The following is a 13,555-nucleotide window of genomic DNA, read 5'->3' as shown; positions in this document are numbered from 1 at the left end:
TTTGCACGCTCCTGTACTTCACAGAGGTCTTGAGCGACCGGTCATTTGTTCCCAATGTATTTCCGGTGCCTTCATGCACTCTTGTACCAAACGCACGTTCCTTCTGTACGCGGAGCCGATCATTTGCAATTGGGCTGTGCCGACAGACCAGGACGAGCTCTGTCGGCTCAAAAGCAGCGCAGGACCTGCAACAACAACAGAAAGATTAGCATCCAGCGGGGGCCTCTTAGTGAGCCCAAGATCTCATCAAGAATCGGCTCCAGCAACAGGGCTGGGCGCATTGTTCCATTCTCCGACCACTCTCGGTGTAAACAAGTCCCTCCTGGTCTCTGCTTGAAATGCACTTTCCTGCGTTTGCTTTGGGGTAACTGGCTTCCCCTGCATGGGCGAATGTGAAGAAGATCCTTAGTAAGTCATTGAAGAAAACCGAGAAGAGGTCAGAGTGGCCTCTGTCGTTCATCAACGATCCAGTCAGGCAGTACTCCTCTGTAAAGCGCCGTTCGTTCACATCGATTGGCTTTTTTTTGCCTTCATTCGCGCAAGTAGTCAAAGCAGACGCCCCTATTCTGCCGTGACCCGGATTCGAACCGGGGTTGTTGCGGCCACAACGCAAAGTACTGACCACTATACGATCACGGCGAGTTACCGATACCCACGTGGCAGGCCGGAAAAGGCTGTGCTCTCTTCGTGTGACCTAATTCGGAAAAGTCCTGACGTTGCATTTCAACTGAGCCCCAGTATACATCGACCCTTCGACACTCTGAGTGACAACTCTCTTGCGTGTTTTCTCATATTTATGTAGTTTGCTTGCATGATGCCCGGAACAGCAGGGGTGTGTGCTCCCATATGGTCTAGCGGTTAGGATTCCTGGTTTTCACCCAGGCGGCCCGGGTTCGACTCCCGGTATGGGAACCTGTCAGTTTTGCCTCCTGCTTTCCAAAAGATCAGCACCGTGTACGAAGGAGCCGCATTAAAACCACTCGAACGTGCAAAACGCGCGAGAAGAGGGGGCGCTTGTTTCCAACCGAAGACTTCTCGCGTGTGAGACGAGCTGATCATCCCTGCAGGAGGTGGGAGGGTTACTCTGGTAGACAGGGCTGACCTTCGGCAATAGGATTTATACTCTCCAAGATGATATTTGCACTTTCTGGAGAGGCGATTTTCTCCACTTCAGTAGCCCGATTTCATCGATTGCGTGGAGAGGGCTGTAGAATGTGGCGCCGCCTTTCCTGCTCCGTCCATGACAGGCGTGCTGGTCTCTGGAGAGAGAGCACGGTCCATCAGCGCACTCCAATAAAGGCACTGGAAGCAGCTGAATCGCATTGGCGAAGCTCAGCGCTGGGCCGCTGGGCAGGGATTGCCACCGTTTCCGTAGTGTAGTGGTTATCACGTTCGCCTCACACGCGAAAGGTCCCCGGTTCGAAACCGGGCGGAAACAGACCGGCTTCCTTTGTCGGCACGCACAAAAGGGGATTGGGGATTCGCCTAGCGCAGTGATCGAACAGACCCACTCACCTCTTAGTGTGGCGGGATCTGCACAGTGCATGTCGCAGCGCATCCTGCTTTCACTTCAATGCGCGTCCTGATGTACCCCAGTCTCCCGCGTGGCAGGTGCGGATAATCACCACTATACTAACGAGGAAGACATCGCTCTCTCCGAACCCCGGCATCGTGTCCCGACCCACCGTGCTGGAAGCCGACGCCTGCTGTGATTCCTTTACGGAGCAGAAATGACAACCGAGGAGCCGAGAGATCATTTCAGCATTTCGCGTCTGAACAGAAAACACAAACGACCAACTCGGAATGATTTGCCTTTGATGCTTTCAAAGCGTTCTTTGTGCACGACGACTGCGCCGCCTAGCATTGCTCTCCTACCCCGGAGAGCAATGAAAAGGTGCACGGCGCTGTGAAAGAAAACAGAGAAGTGAAAGGCAGTCCTTTCTCTAAGGAGGTAAAAGAAAAGCTTTCTACTCCCCGTCAGGGAATCGAACCCTGGTCTCCCGCGTGACAGGCGGGGATACTTGCCACTATACTAACGAGGAAGACACCGCACTCTCCGATCCTCGGCATCGTGTCCCGACCCAGCGTGCTGGAAGGCGACGCGTGCTGTGATTCCTTTACGGAACAGAAATGACAACCGAGGAGCCGAGAGATCATGTCAGCATTTCGCGTCTGAACGGAAAACACAAACGACCAACTCGGAATGACTTGCTTTTGACGCTTTTCAAAGCGTTCTTTGTGCACGACGACTGCGCCGCCTAGCAGATACAGATGGGTTGTACAACTCTGAACTAGCAAATGGAAGAGGGCTAAGCCCCCTCTCTTTTAGCCCAGGTTCGATCTGTCTCCCAGAATCACCAGGGCGCACGCACACACACACACCCGTGCCGTTGAAGTGCTCTGCTTCATTTCTAAGGGCAACTCAACATTCACTCCTACCCCGAGAACAGAAAAGACAGCGTCCGCAGCAACAACAGCTCAGGTCTCTGCACAGGAGCTAAGCTGCCCCCATCTCCTCTGCTCTGCGGCTCCTGCGGAGTGGAGTCCTGCCTGGAGCCGTGTTTGCAGGCGGCGGCTCCCCGCGCTCTGTCTGTGCGTCCAAGAGCTCCTGGGAGGAAGAGAGAGCCCTCCCACTCGGGGGCTTTTCCACGGTCTGTGTGAGGAGGGGCGGGTGTGTCCAGTAGCTTATCGAGCGGAAGCCTGGGGCGGCGGAGAGCTGTGATCGTGCAGACCTTGAGGTGTCACCTCTTTGTCTGCTTTCCCGCCCCCCCTCCTCCCAAGCTCTGCTCCAGAGTAGCCCGGCAACCCCTCACACCTGCACGTGTCACAACCTAAGGTGTGGTCATGAGACACCCATGGGGTGCTGCTCTGTTCTTGCTAATTGTTTCCTGCCCCTCGCAGGCAGGAGTCCATGCGAGGAAGATGCGCTGGACAGAGCTCAGAGGGCACAGCTGGGTGGCTTTCCTTCTGAGTGACGTTCCTGCAACACTCTCCCGCTCCTCTTGGTGCGCTCATGCCGCAACACAGGAAGGCTGGAGCAGGTGGCTGTGGGCTCTGCGCACTGCCGAAATAGGTCAGTTGGGAGAGCGTTAGACTGAAGATCTAAAAGTCCCTGGTTTGATCCCGGGTTTCGGCATTTTGTTTCATCGCGCCCTTTGTTCCTCTCTCCAGCGCCCCCTGCCTAAAGTGACGCTTCCCTTTCTCAGCCCGAAACGCAAGCGAGACACCAGCAGCGGTCCTTGCAGGTTTCCGTAGTGTAGCGGCTATCTCGTTCGCCTCACACGCGAAAGGTCCCCGGTTCGAGACCGGGTGGAAACAGCCTCTTTTTGCACGCTCCTGTACTTCACAGAGGTCTTGAGCGACCGGTCATTTGTTCCCAATGTATTTCCGGTGCCTTCATGCACTCTTGTACCAAACGCACGTTCCTTCTGTACGCGGAGCCGATCATTTGCAATTGGGCTGTGCCGACAGACCAGGACGAGCTCTGTCGGCTCAAAAGCAGCGCAGGACCTGCAACAACAACAGAAAGATTAGCATCCAGCGGGGGCCTCTTAGTGAGCCCAAGATCTCATCAAGAATCGGCTCCAGCAACAGGGCTGGGCGCATTGTTCCATTCTCCGACCACTCTCGGTGTAAACAAGTCCCTCCTGGTCTCTGCTTGAAATGCACTTTCCTGCGTTTGCTTTGGTGTAACTGGCTTCCCCTGCATGGGCGAATGTGAAGAAGATCCTTAGTAAGTCATTGAAGAAAACCGAGAAGAGGTCAGAGTGGCCTCTGTCGTTCATCAACGATCCAGTCAGGCAGTACTCCTCTGTAAAGCGCCGTTCGTTCACATCGATTGGCTTTTTTTTGCCTTCATTCGCGCAAGTAGTCAAAGCAGACGCCCCTATTCTGCCGTGACCCGGATTCGAACCGGGGTTGTTGCGGCCACAACGCAAAGTACTGACCACTATACGATCACGGCGAGTTACCGATACCCACGTGGCAGGCCGGAAAAGGCTGTGCTCTCTTCGTGTGATCTAATTCGGAAAAGTCCTGACGTTGCATTTCAACTGAGCCCCAGTATACATCGACCCTTCGACACTCTGAGTGACAACTCTCTTGCGCGTTTTCTCATATTTATGTAGTTTGCTTGCATGATGCCCGGAACAGCAGGGGTGTGTGCTCCCATATGGTCTAGCGGTTAGGATTTCTGGTTTTCACCCGGGCGGCCTGGGATCGACTCCCGGTATGGGAAACTGTCAGTTTTGCCTCCTGCTTTCCAAAAGATCAGCACCGTGTACGAAGGAGCCGCATTAAAACCACTCGAACGTGCAAATCGCGCGAGAAGAGGGGGCGCTTGTTTCCAACCGAAGACTTCTCGCGTGTGAGACGAGCTGATCATCCCTGCAGGAGGTGGGAGGGTTACTCTGGTAGACAGGGCTGACCTTCGGCAATAGGATTTATACTCTCCAAGATGATATTTGCACTTTCTGGAGAGGCGATTTTCTCCACTTCAGTAGCCCGATTTCGTCGATTGCGTGGAGAGGGCTGTAGAATGTGGCGCCGCCTTTCCTGCTCCGTCCATGACAGGCGTGCTGGTCTCTGGAGAGAGAGCACGGTCCATCAGCGCACTCCAATAAAGGCACTGGAAGCAGCTGAATCGCATTGGCGAAGCTCAGCGCTGGGCCGCTGGGCAGGGATTGCCACCGTTTCCGTAGTGTAGTGGTTATCACGTTCGCCTCACACGCGAAAGGTCCCCGGTTCGAAACCGGGCGGAAACAGACCGGCTTCCTTTGTCGGCACGCACAAAAGGGGATTGGGGATTCGCCTAGCGCAGTGATCGAACAGACCCACTCACCTCTTAGTGTGGCGGGATCTGCACAGTGCATGTCGCAGCGCATCCTGCTTTCACTTCAATGCGCGTCCTGATGTACCCCAGTCTCCCGCGTGACAGGTGCGGATAATCACCACTATACTAACGAGGAAGACATCGCTCTCTCCGACCCCCGGCATCGTGTCCCGACCCACCGTGCTGGAAGCCGACGCCTGCTGTGATTCCTTTACGGAGCAGAAATGACAAACGACCAACTCGGAATGATTTGCCTTTGATGCTTTCAAAGCGTTCTTTGTGCATCGAACAGACCCACTCACCTCTTAGTGTGGCGGGATCTGCACAGTGCATGTCGCAGCGCTTCCTGCTTTCACTTCAATGTGCTTCCTGATGTCGAGTCGTGTGCCGTGCGGAGGCTCTGAAAGCGAGAGCAATGAAAAGGTGCACGGCGCTGTGAAAGAAAACAGAGAAGTGAAAGGCAGTCCTTTCTCTAAGGAGGTAAAAGAAAAGCTTTCTACTCCCCGTCAGGGAATCGAACCCTGGTCTCCCGCGTGACAGGCGGGGATACTTGCCACTATACTAACGAGGAAGACACCGCACTCTCCGATCCTCGGCATCGTGTCCCGACCCAGCGTGCTGGAAGGCGACGCGTGCTGTGATTCCTTTACGGAACAGAAATGACAACCGAGGAGCCGAGAGATCATGTCAGCATTTCGCGTCTGAACGGAAAACACAAACGACCAACTCGGAATGACTTGCTTTTGACGCTTTTCAAAGCGTTCTTTGTGCACGACGACTGCGCCGCCTAGCAGATACAGATGGGTTGTACAACTCTGAACTAGCAAATGGAAGAGGGCTAAGCCCCCTCTCTTTTAGCCCAGGTTCGATCTGTCTCCCAGAATCACCAGGGCGCACGCACACACACACACCCGTGCCGTTGAAGTGCTCTGCTTCATTTCTAAGGGCAACTCAACATTCACTCCTACCCCGAGAACAGAAAAGACAGCGTCCGCAGCAACAACAGCTCAGGTCTCTGCACAGGAGCTAAGCTGCCCCCATCTCCTCTGCTCTGCGGCTCCTGCGGAGTGGAGTCCTGCCTGGAGCCGTGTTTGCAGGCGGCGGCTCCCCGCGCTCTGTCTGTGCGTCCAAGAGCTCCTGGGAGGAAGAGAGAGCCCTCCCACTCGGGGGCTTTTCCACGGTCTGTGTGAGGAGGGGCGGGTGTGTCCAGTAGCTTATCGAGCGGAAGCCTGGGGCGGCGGAGAGCTGTGATCGTGCAGACCTTGAGGTGTCACCTCTTTGTCTGCTTTCCCGCCCCCCCTCCTCCCAAGCTCTGCTCCAGAGTAGCCCGGCAACCCCTCACACCTGCACGTGTCACAACCTAAGGTGTGGTCATGAGACACCCATGGGGTGCTGCTCTGTTCTTGCTAATTGTTTCCTGCCCCTCGCAGGCAGGAGTCCATGCGAGGAAGATGCGCTGGACAGAGCTCAGAGGGCACAGCTGGGTGGCTTTCCTTCTGAGTGACGTTCCTGCAACACTCTCCCGCTCCTCTTGGTGCGCTCATGCCGCAACACAGGAAGGCTGGAGCAGGTGGCTGTGGGCTCTGCGCACTGCCGAAATAGGTCAGTTGGGAGAGCGTTAGACTGAAGATCTAAAAGTCCCTGGTTTGATCCCGGGTTTCGGCATTTTGTTTCATCGCGCCCTTTGTTCCTCTCTCCAGCGCCCCCTGCCTAAAGTGACGCTTCCCTTTCTCAGCCCGAAACGCAAGCGAGACACCAGCAGCGGTCCTTGCAGGTTTCCGTAGTGTAGCGGCTATCTCGTTCGCCTCACACGCGAAAGGTCCCCGGTTCGAGACCGGGTGGAAACAGCCTCTTTTTGCACGCTCCTGTACTTCACAGAGGTCTTGAGCGACCGGTCATTTGTTCCCAATGTATTTCCGGTGCCTTCATGCACTCTTGTACCAAACGCACGTTCCTTCTGTACGCGGAGCCGATCATTTGCAATTGGGCTGTGCCGACAGACCAGGACGAGCTCTGTCGGCTCAAAAGCAGCGCAGGACCTGCAACAACAACAGAAAGATTAGCATCCAGCGGGGGCCTCTTAGTGAGCCCAAGATCTCATCAAGAATCGGCTCCAGCAACAGGGCTGGGCGCATTGTTCCATTCTCCGACCACTCTCGGTGTAAACAAGTCCCTCCTGGTCTCTGCTTGAAATGCACTTTCCTGCGTTTGCTTTGGTGTAACTGGCTTCCCCTGCATGGGCGAATGTGAAGAAGATCCTTAGTAAGTCATTGAAGAAAACCGAGAAGAGGTCAGAGTGGCCTCTGTCGTTCATCAACGATCCAGTCAGGCAGTACTCCTCTGTAAAGCGCCGTTCGTTCACATCGATTGGCTTTTTTTTGCCTTCATTCGCGCAAGTAGTCAAAGCAGACGCCCCTATTCTGCCGTGACCCGGATTCGAACCGGGGTTGTTGCGGCCACAACGCAAAGTACTGACCACTATACGATCACGGCGAGTTACCGATACCCACGTGGCAGGGCGGAAAAGGCTGTGCTCTCTTCGTGTGATCTAATTCGGAAAAGTCCTGACGTTGCATTTCAACTGAGCCCCAGTATACATCGACCCTTCGACACTCTGAGTGACAACTCTCTTGCGCGTTTTCTCATATTTATGTAGTTTGCTTGCATGATGCCCGGAACAGCAGGGGTGTGTGCTCCCATATGGTCTAGCGGTTAGGATTTCTGGTTTTCACCCGGGCGGCCTGGGATCGACTCCCGGTATGGGAACCTGTCAGTTTTGCCTCCTGCTTTCCAAAAGATCAGCACCGTGTACGAAGGAGCCGCATTAAAACCACTCGAACGTGCAAATCGCGCGAGAAGAGGGGGCGCTTGTTTCCAACCGAAGACTTCTCGCGTGTGAGACGAGCTGATCATCCCTGCAGGAGGTGGGAGGGTTACTCTGGTAGACAGGGCTGACCTTCGGCAATAGGATTTATACTCTCCAAGATGATATTTGCACTTTCTGGAGAGGCGATTTTCTCCACTTCAGTAGCCCGATTTCGTCGATTGCGTGGAGAGGGCTGTAGAATGTGGCGCCGCCTTTCCTGCTCCGTCCATGACAGGCGTGCTGGTCTCTGGAGAGAGAGCACGGTCCATCAGCGCACTCCAATAAAGGCACTGGAAGCAGCTGAATCGCATTGGCGAAGCTCAGCGCTGGGCCGCTGGGCAGGGATTGCCACCGTTTCCGTAGTGTAGTGGTTATCACGTTCGCCTCACACGCGAAAGGTCCCCGGTTCGAAACCGGGCGGAAACAGACCGGCTTCCTTTGTCGGCACGCACAAAAGGGGATTGGGGATTCGCCTAGCGCAGTGATCGAACAGACCCACTCACCTCTTAGTGTGGCGGGATCTGCACAGTGCATGTCGCAGCGCATCCTGCTTTCACTTCAATGTGCGTCCTGATGTACCCCAGTCTCCCGCGTGACAGGTGCGGATAATCACCACTATACTAACGAGGAAGACATCGCTCTCTCCGACCCCCGGCATCGTGTCCCGACCCACCGTGCTGGAAGCCGACGCCTGCTGTGATTCCTTTACGGAGCAGAAATGACAACCGAGGAGCCGAGAGATCATTTCAGCATTTCGCGTCTGAACAGAAAACACAAACGACCAACTCGGAATGATTTGCCTTTGATGCTTTCAAAGCGTTCTTTGTGCATCGAACAGACCCACTCACCTCTTAGTGTGGCGGGATCTGCACAGTGCATGTCGCAGCGCTTCCTGCTTTCACTTCAATGTGCTTCCTGATGTCGAGTCGTGTGCCGTGCGGAGGCTCTGAAAGCGAGAGCAATGAAAAGGTGCACGGCGCTGTGAAAGAAAACAGAGAAGTGAAAGGCAGTCCTTTCTCTAAGGAGGTAAAAGAAAAGCTTTCTACTCCCCGTCAGGGAATCGAACCCTGGTCTCCCGCGTGACAGGCGGGGATACTTGCCACTATACTAACGAGGAAGACACCGCACTCTCCGATCCTCGGCATCGTGTCCCGACCCAGCGTGCTGGAAGGCGACGCGTGCTGTGATTCCTTTACGGAACAGAAATGACAACCGAGGAGCCGAGAGATCATGTCAGCATTTCGCGTCTGAACGGAAAACACAAACGACCAACTCGGAATGACTTGCTTTTGACGCTTTTCAAAGCGTTCTTTGTGCACGACGACTGCGCCGCCTAGCAGATACAGATGGGTTGTACAACTCTGAACTAGCAAATGGAAGAGGGCTAAGCCCCCTCTCTTTTAGCCCAGGTTCGATCTGTCTCCCAGAATCACCAGGGCGCACGCACACACACACACCCGTGCCGTTGAAGTGCTCTGCTTCATTTCTAAGGGCAACTCAACATTCACTCCTACCCCGAGAACAGAAAAGACAGCGTCCGCAGCAACAACAGCTCAGGTCTCTGCACAGGAGCTAAGCTGCCCCCATCTCCTCTGCTCTGCGGCTCCTGCGGAGTGGAGTCCTGCCTGGAGCCGTGTTTGCAGGCGGCGGCTCCCCGCGCTCTGTCTGTGCGTCCAAGAGCTCCTGGGAGGAAGAGAGAGCCCTCCCACTCGGGGGCTTTTCCACGGTCTGTGTGAGGAGGGGCGGGTGTGTCCAGTAGCTTATCGAGCGGAAGCCTGGGGCGGCGGAGAGCTGTGATCGTGCAGACCTTGAGGTGTCACCTCTTTGTCTGCTTTCCCGCCCCCCCTCCTCCCAAGCTCTGCTCCAGAGTAGCCCGGCAACCCCTCACACCTGCACGTGTCACAACCTAAGGTGTGGTCATGAGACACCCATGGGGTGCTGCTCTGTTCTTGCTAATTGTTTCCTGCCCCTCGCAGGCAGGAGTCCATGCGAGGAAGATGCGCTGGACAGAGCTCAGAGGGCACAGCTGGGTGGCTTTCCTTCTGAGTGACGTTCCTGCAACACTCTCCCGCTCCTCTTGGTGCGCTCATGCCGCAACACAGGAAGGCTGGAGCAGGTGGCTGTGGGCTCTGCGCACTGCCGAAATAGGTCAGTTGGGAGAGCGTTAGACTGAAGATCTAAAAGTCCCTGGTTTGATCCCGGGTTTCGGCATTTTGTTTCATCGCGCCCTTTGTTCCTCTCTCCAGCGCCCCCTGCCTAAAGTGACGCTTCCCTTTCTCAGCCCGAAACGCAAGCGAGACACCAGCAGCGGTCCTTGCAGGTTTCCGTAGTGTAGCGGCTATCTCGTTCGCCTCACACGCGAAAGGTCCCCGGTTCGAGACCGGGTGGAAACAGCCTCTTTTTGCACGCTCCTGTACTTCACAGAGGTCTTGAGCGACCGGTCATTTGTTCCCAATGTATTTCCGGTGCCTTCATGCACTCTTGTACCAAACGCACGTTCCTTCTGTACGCGGAGCCGATCATTTGCAATTGGGCTGTGCCGACAGACCAGGACGAGCTCTGTCGGCTCAAAAGCAGCGCAGGACCTGCAACAACAACAGAAAGATTAGCATCCAGCGGGGGCCTCTTAGTGAGCCCAAGATCTCATCAAGAATCGGCTCCAGCAACAGGGCTGGGCGCATTGTTCCATTCTCCGACCACTCTCGGTGTAAACAAGTCCCTCCTGGTCTCTGCTTGAAATGCACTTTCCTGCGTTTGCTTTGGTGTAACTGGCTTCCCCTGCATGGGCGAATGTGAAGAAGATCCTTAGTAAGTCATTGAAGAAAACCGAGAAGAGGTCAGAGTGGCCTCTGTCGTTCATCAACGATCCAGTCAGGCAGTACTCCTCTGTAAAGCGCCGTTCGTTCACATCGATTGGCTTTTTTTTGCCTTCATTCGCGCAAGTAGTCAAAGCAGACGCCCCTATTCTGCCGTGACCCGGATTCGAACCGGGGTTGTTGCGGCCACAACGCAAAGTACTGACCACTATACGATCACGGCGAGTTACCGATACCCACGTGGCAGGGCGGAAAAGGCTGTGCTCTCTTCGTGTGATCTAATTCGGAAAAGTCCTGACGTTGCATTTCAACTGAGCCCCAGTATACATCGACCCTTCGACACTCTGAGTGACAACTCTCTTACGCGTTTTCTCATATTTATGTAGTTTGCTTGCATGATGCCCGGAACAGCAGGGGTGTGTGCTCCCATATGGTCTAGCGGTTAGGATTTCTGGTTTTCACCCGGGCGGCCTGGGATCGACTCCCGGTATGGGAAACTGTCAGTTTTGCCTCCTGCTTTCCAAAAGATCAGCACCGTGTACGAAGGAGCCGCATTAAAACCACTCGAACGTGCAAATCGCGCGAGAAGAGGGGGCGCTTGTTTCCAACCGAAGACTTCTCGCGTGTGAGACGAGCTGATCATCCCTGCAGGAGGTGGGAGGGTTACTCTGGTAGACAGGGCTGACCTTCGGCAATAGGATTTATACTCTCCAAGATGATATTTGCACTTTCTGGAGAGGCGATTTTCTCCACTTCAGTAGCCCGATTTCGTCGATTGCGTGGAGAGGGCTGTAGAATGTGGCGCCGCCTTTCCTGCTCCGTCCATGACAGGCGTGCTGGTCTCTGGAGAGAGAGCACGGTCCATCAGCGCACTCCAATAAAGGCACTGGAAGCAGCTGAATCGCATTGGCGAAGCTCAGCGCTGGGCCGCTGGGCAGGGATTGCCACCGTTTCCGTAGTGTAGTGGTTATCACGTTCGCCTCACACGCGAAAGGTCCCCGGTTCGAAACCGGGCGGAAACAGACCGGCTTCCTTTGTCGGCACGCACAAAAGGGGATTGGGGATTCGCCTAGCGCAGTGATCGAACAGACCCACTCACCTCTTAGTGTGGCGGGATCTGCACAGTGCATGTCGCAGCGCATCCTGCTTTCACTTCAATGCGCGTCCTGATGTACCCCAGTCTCCCGCGTGACAGGTGCGGATAATCACCACTATACTAACGAGGAAGACATCGCTCTCTCCGACCCCCGGCATCGTGTCCCGACCCACCGTGCTGGAAGCCGACGCCTGCTGTGATTCCTTTACGGAGCAGAAATGACAAACGACCAACTCGGAATGATTTGCCTTTGATGCTTTCAAAACGTTCTTTGTGCATCGAACAGACCCACTCACCTCTTAGTGTGGCGGGATCTGCACAGTGCATGTCGCAGCGCTTCCTGCTTTCACTTCAATGTGCTTCCTGATGTCGAGTCGTGTGCCGTGCGGAGGCTCTGAAAGCGAGAGCAATGAAAAGGTGCACGGCGCTGTGAAAGAAAACAGAGAAGTGAAAGGCAGTCCTTTCTCTAAGGAGGTAAAAGAAAAGCTTTCTACTCCCCGTCAGGGAATCGAACCCTGGTCTCCCGCGTGACAGGCGGGGATACTTGCCACTATACTAACGAGGAAGACACCGCACTCTCCGATCCTCGGCATCGTGTCCCGACCCAGCGTGCTGGAAGGCGACGCGTGCTGTGATTCCTTTACGGAACAGAAATGACAACCGAGGAGCCGAGAGATCATGTCAGCATTTCGCGTCTGAACGGAAAACACAAACGACCAACTCGGAATGACTTGCTTTTGACGCTTTTCAAAGCGTTCTTTGTGCACGACGACTGCGCCGCCTAGCAGATACAGATGGGTTGTACAACTCTGAACTAGCAAATGGAAGAGGGCTAAGCCCCCTCTCTTTTAGCCCAGGTTCGATCTGTCTCCCAGAATCACCAGGGCGCACGCACACACACACACCCGTGCCGTTGAAGTGCTCTGCTTCATTTCTAAGGGCAACTCAACATTCACTCCTACCCCGAGAACAGAAAAGACAGCGTCCGCAGCAACAACAGCTCAGGTCTCTGCACAGGAGCTAAGCTGCCCCCATCTCCTCTGCGGCTCCTGCGGAGTGGAGTCCTGCCTGGAGCCGTGTTTGCAGGCGGCGGCTCCCCGCGCTCTGTCTGTGCGTCCAAGAGCTCCTGGGAGGAAGAGAGAGCCCTCCCACTCGGGGGCTTTTCCACGGTCTGTGTGAGGAGGGGCGGGTGTGTCCAGTAGCTTATCGAGCGGAAGCCTGGGGCGGCGGAGAGCTGTGATCGTGCAGACCTTGAGGTGTCACCTCTTTGTCTGCTTTCCCGCCCCCCCTCCTCCCAAGCTCTGCTCCAGAGTAGCCCGGCAACCCCTCACACCTGCACGTGTCACAACCTAAGGTGTGGTCATGAGACACCCATGGGGTGCTGCTCTGTTCTTGCTAATTGTTTCCTGCCCCTCGCAGGCAGGAGTCCATGCGAGGAAGATGCGCTGGACAGAGCTCAGAGGGCACAGCTGGGTGGCTTTCCTTCTGAGTGACGTTCCTGCAACACTCTCCCGCTCCTCTTGGTGCGCTCATGCCGCAACACAGGAAGGCTGGAGCAGGTGGCTGTGGGCTCTGCGCACTGCCGAAATAGGTCAGTTGGGAGAGCGTTAGACTGAAGATCTAAAAGTCCCTGGTTTGATCCCGGGTTTCGGCATTTTGTTTCATCGCGCCCTTTGTTCCTCTCTCCAGCGCCCCCTGCCTAAAGTGACGCTTCCCTTTCTCAGCCCGAAACGCAAGCGAGACACCAGCAGCGGTCCTTGCAGGTTTCCGTAGTGTAGCGGCTATCTCGTTCGCCTCACACGCGAAAGGTCCCCGGTTCGAGACCGGGTGGAAACAGCCTCTTTTTGCACGCTCCTGTACTTCACAGAGGTCTTGAGCGACCGGTCATTTGTTCCCAATGTATTTCCGGTGCCTTCATGCACTCTTGTACCAAACGCACGTTCCTT

At 55.2% G+C, this 13,555-nt stretch overlaps 5 non-coding genes across 5 annotated transcripts; all 5 read left to right on the top strand.

The window, feature by feature from the left end:
• Positions 1 to 840: 840 nt before the first annotated feature.
• Positions 841 to 912, top strand: trnae-uuc (transfer RNA glutamic acid (anticodon UUC)). Its single transcript has one exon. It is a non-coding gene; the product is annotated as a tRNA-Glu (tRNA).
• Positions 913 to 1,365: 453 nt separating this feature from the next.
• trnav-cac (transfer RNA valine (anticodon CAC)) lies at positions 1,366 to 1,438 on the top strand. Its single transcript has one exon. It is a non-coding gene; the product is annotated as a tRNA-Val (tRNA).
• A 3,252-nt stretch (positions 1,439 to 4,690) lies between these two features.
• trnav-cac (transfer RNA valine (anticodon CAC)) lies at positions 4,691 to 4,763 on the top strand. The gene has a single exon. It is a non-coding gene; the product is annotated as a tRNA-Val (tRNA).
• Positions 4,764 to 8,050: 3,287 nt separating this feature from the next.
• On the top strand, positions 8,051 to 8,123 carry trnav-cac (transfer RNA valine (anticodon CAC)). The gene has a single exon. It is a non-coding gene; the product is annotated as a tRNA-Val (tRNA).
• A 3,339-nt stretch (positions 8,124 to 11,462) lies between these two features.
• Positions 11,463 to 11,535, top strand: trnav-cac (transfer RNA valine (anticodon CAC)). Its single transcript has one exon. It is a non-coding gene; the product is annotated as a tRNA-Val (tRNA).
• Positions 11,536 to 13,555: the final 2,020 nt, after the last annotated feature.

This window comes from Atractosteus spatula, assembly GCF_055471065.1.
Source record: "Atractosteus spatula isolate fAtrSpa1 chromosome 10 unlocalized genomic scaffold, fAtrSpa1.hap1 SUPER_10_unloc_7, whole genome shotgun sequence".
Lineage (NCBI taxonomy): Eukaryota > Metazoa > Chordata > Actinopteri > Semionotiformes > Lepisosteidae > Atractosteus > Atractosteus spatula.
Note: the sequence above shows the minus strand (reverse complement) of the source record. Positions and strands in the feature narration are given on the sequence as shown.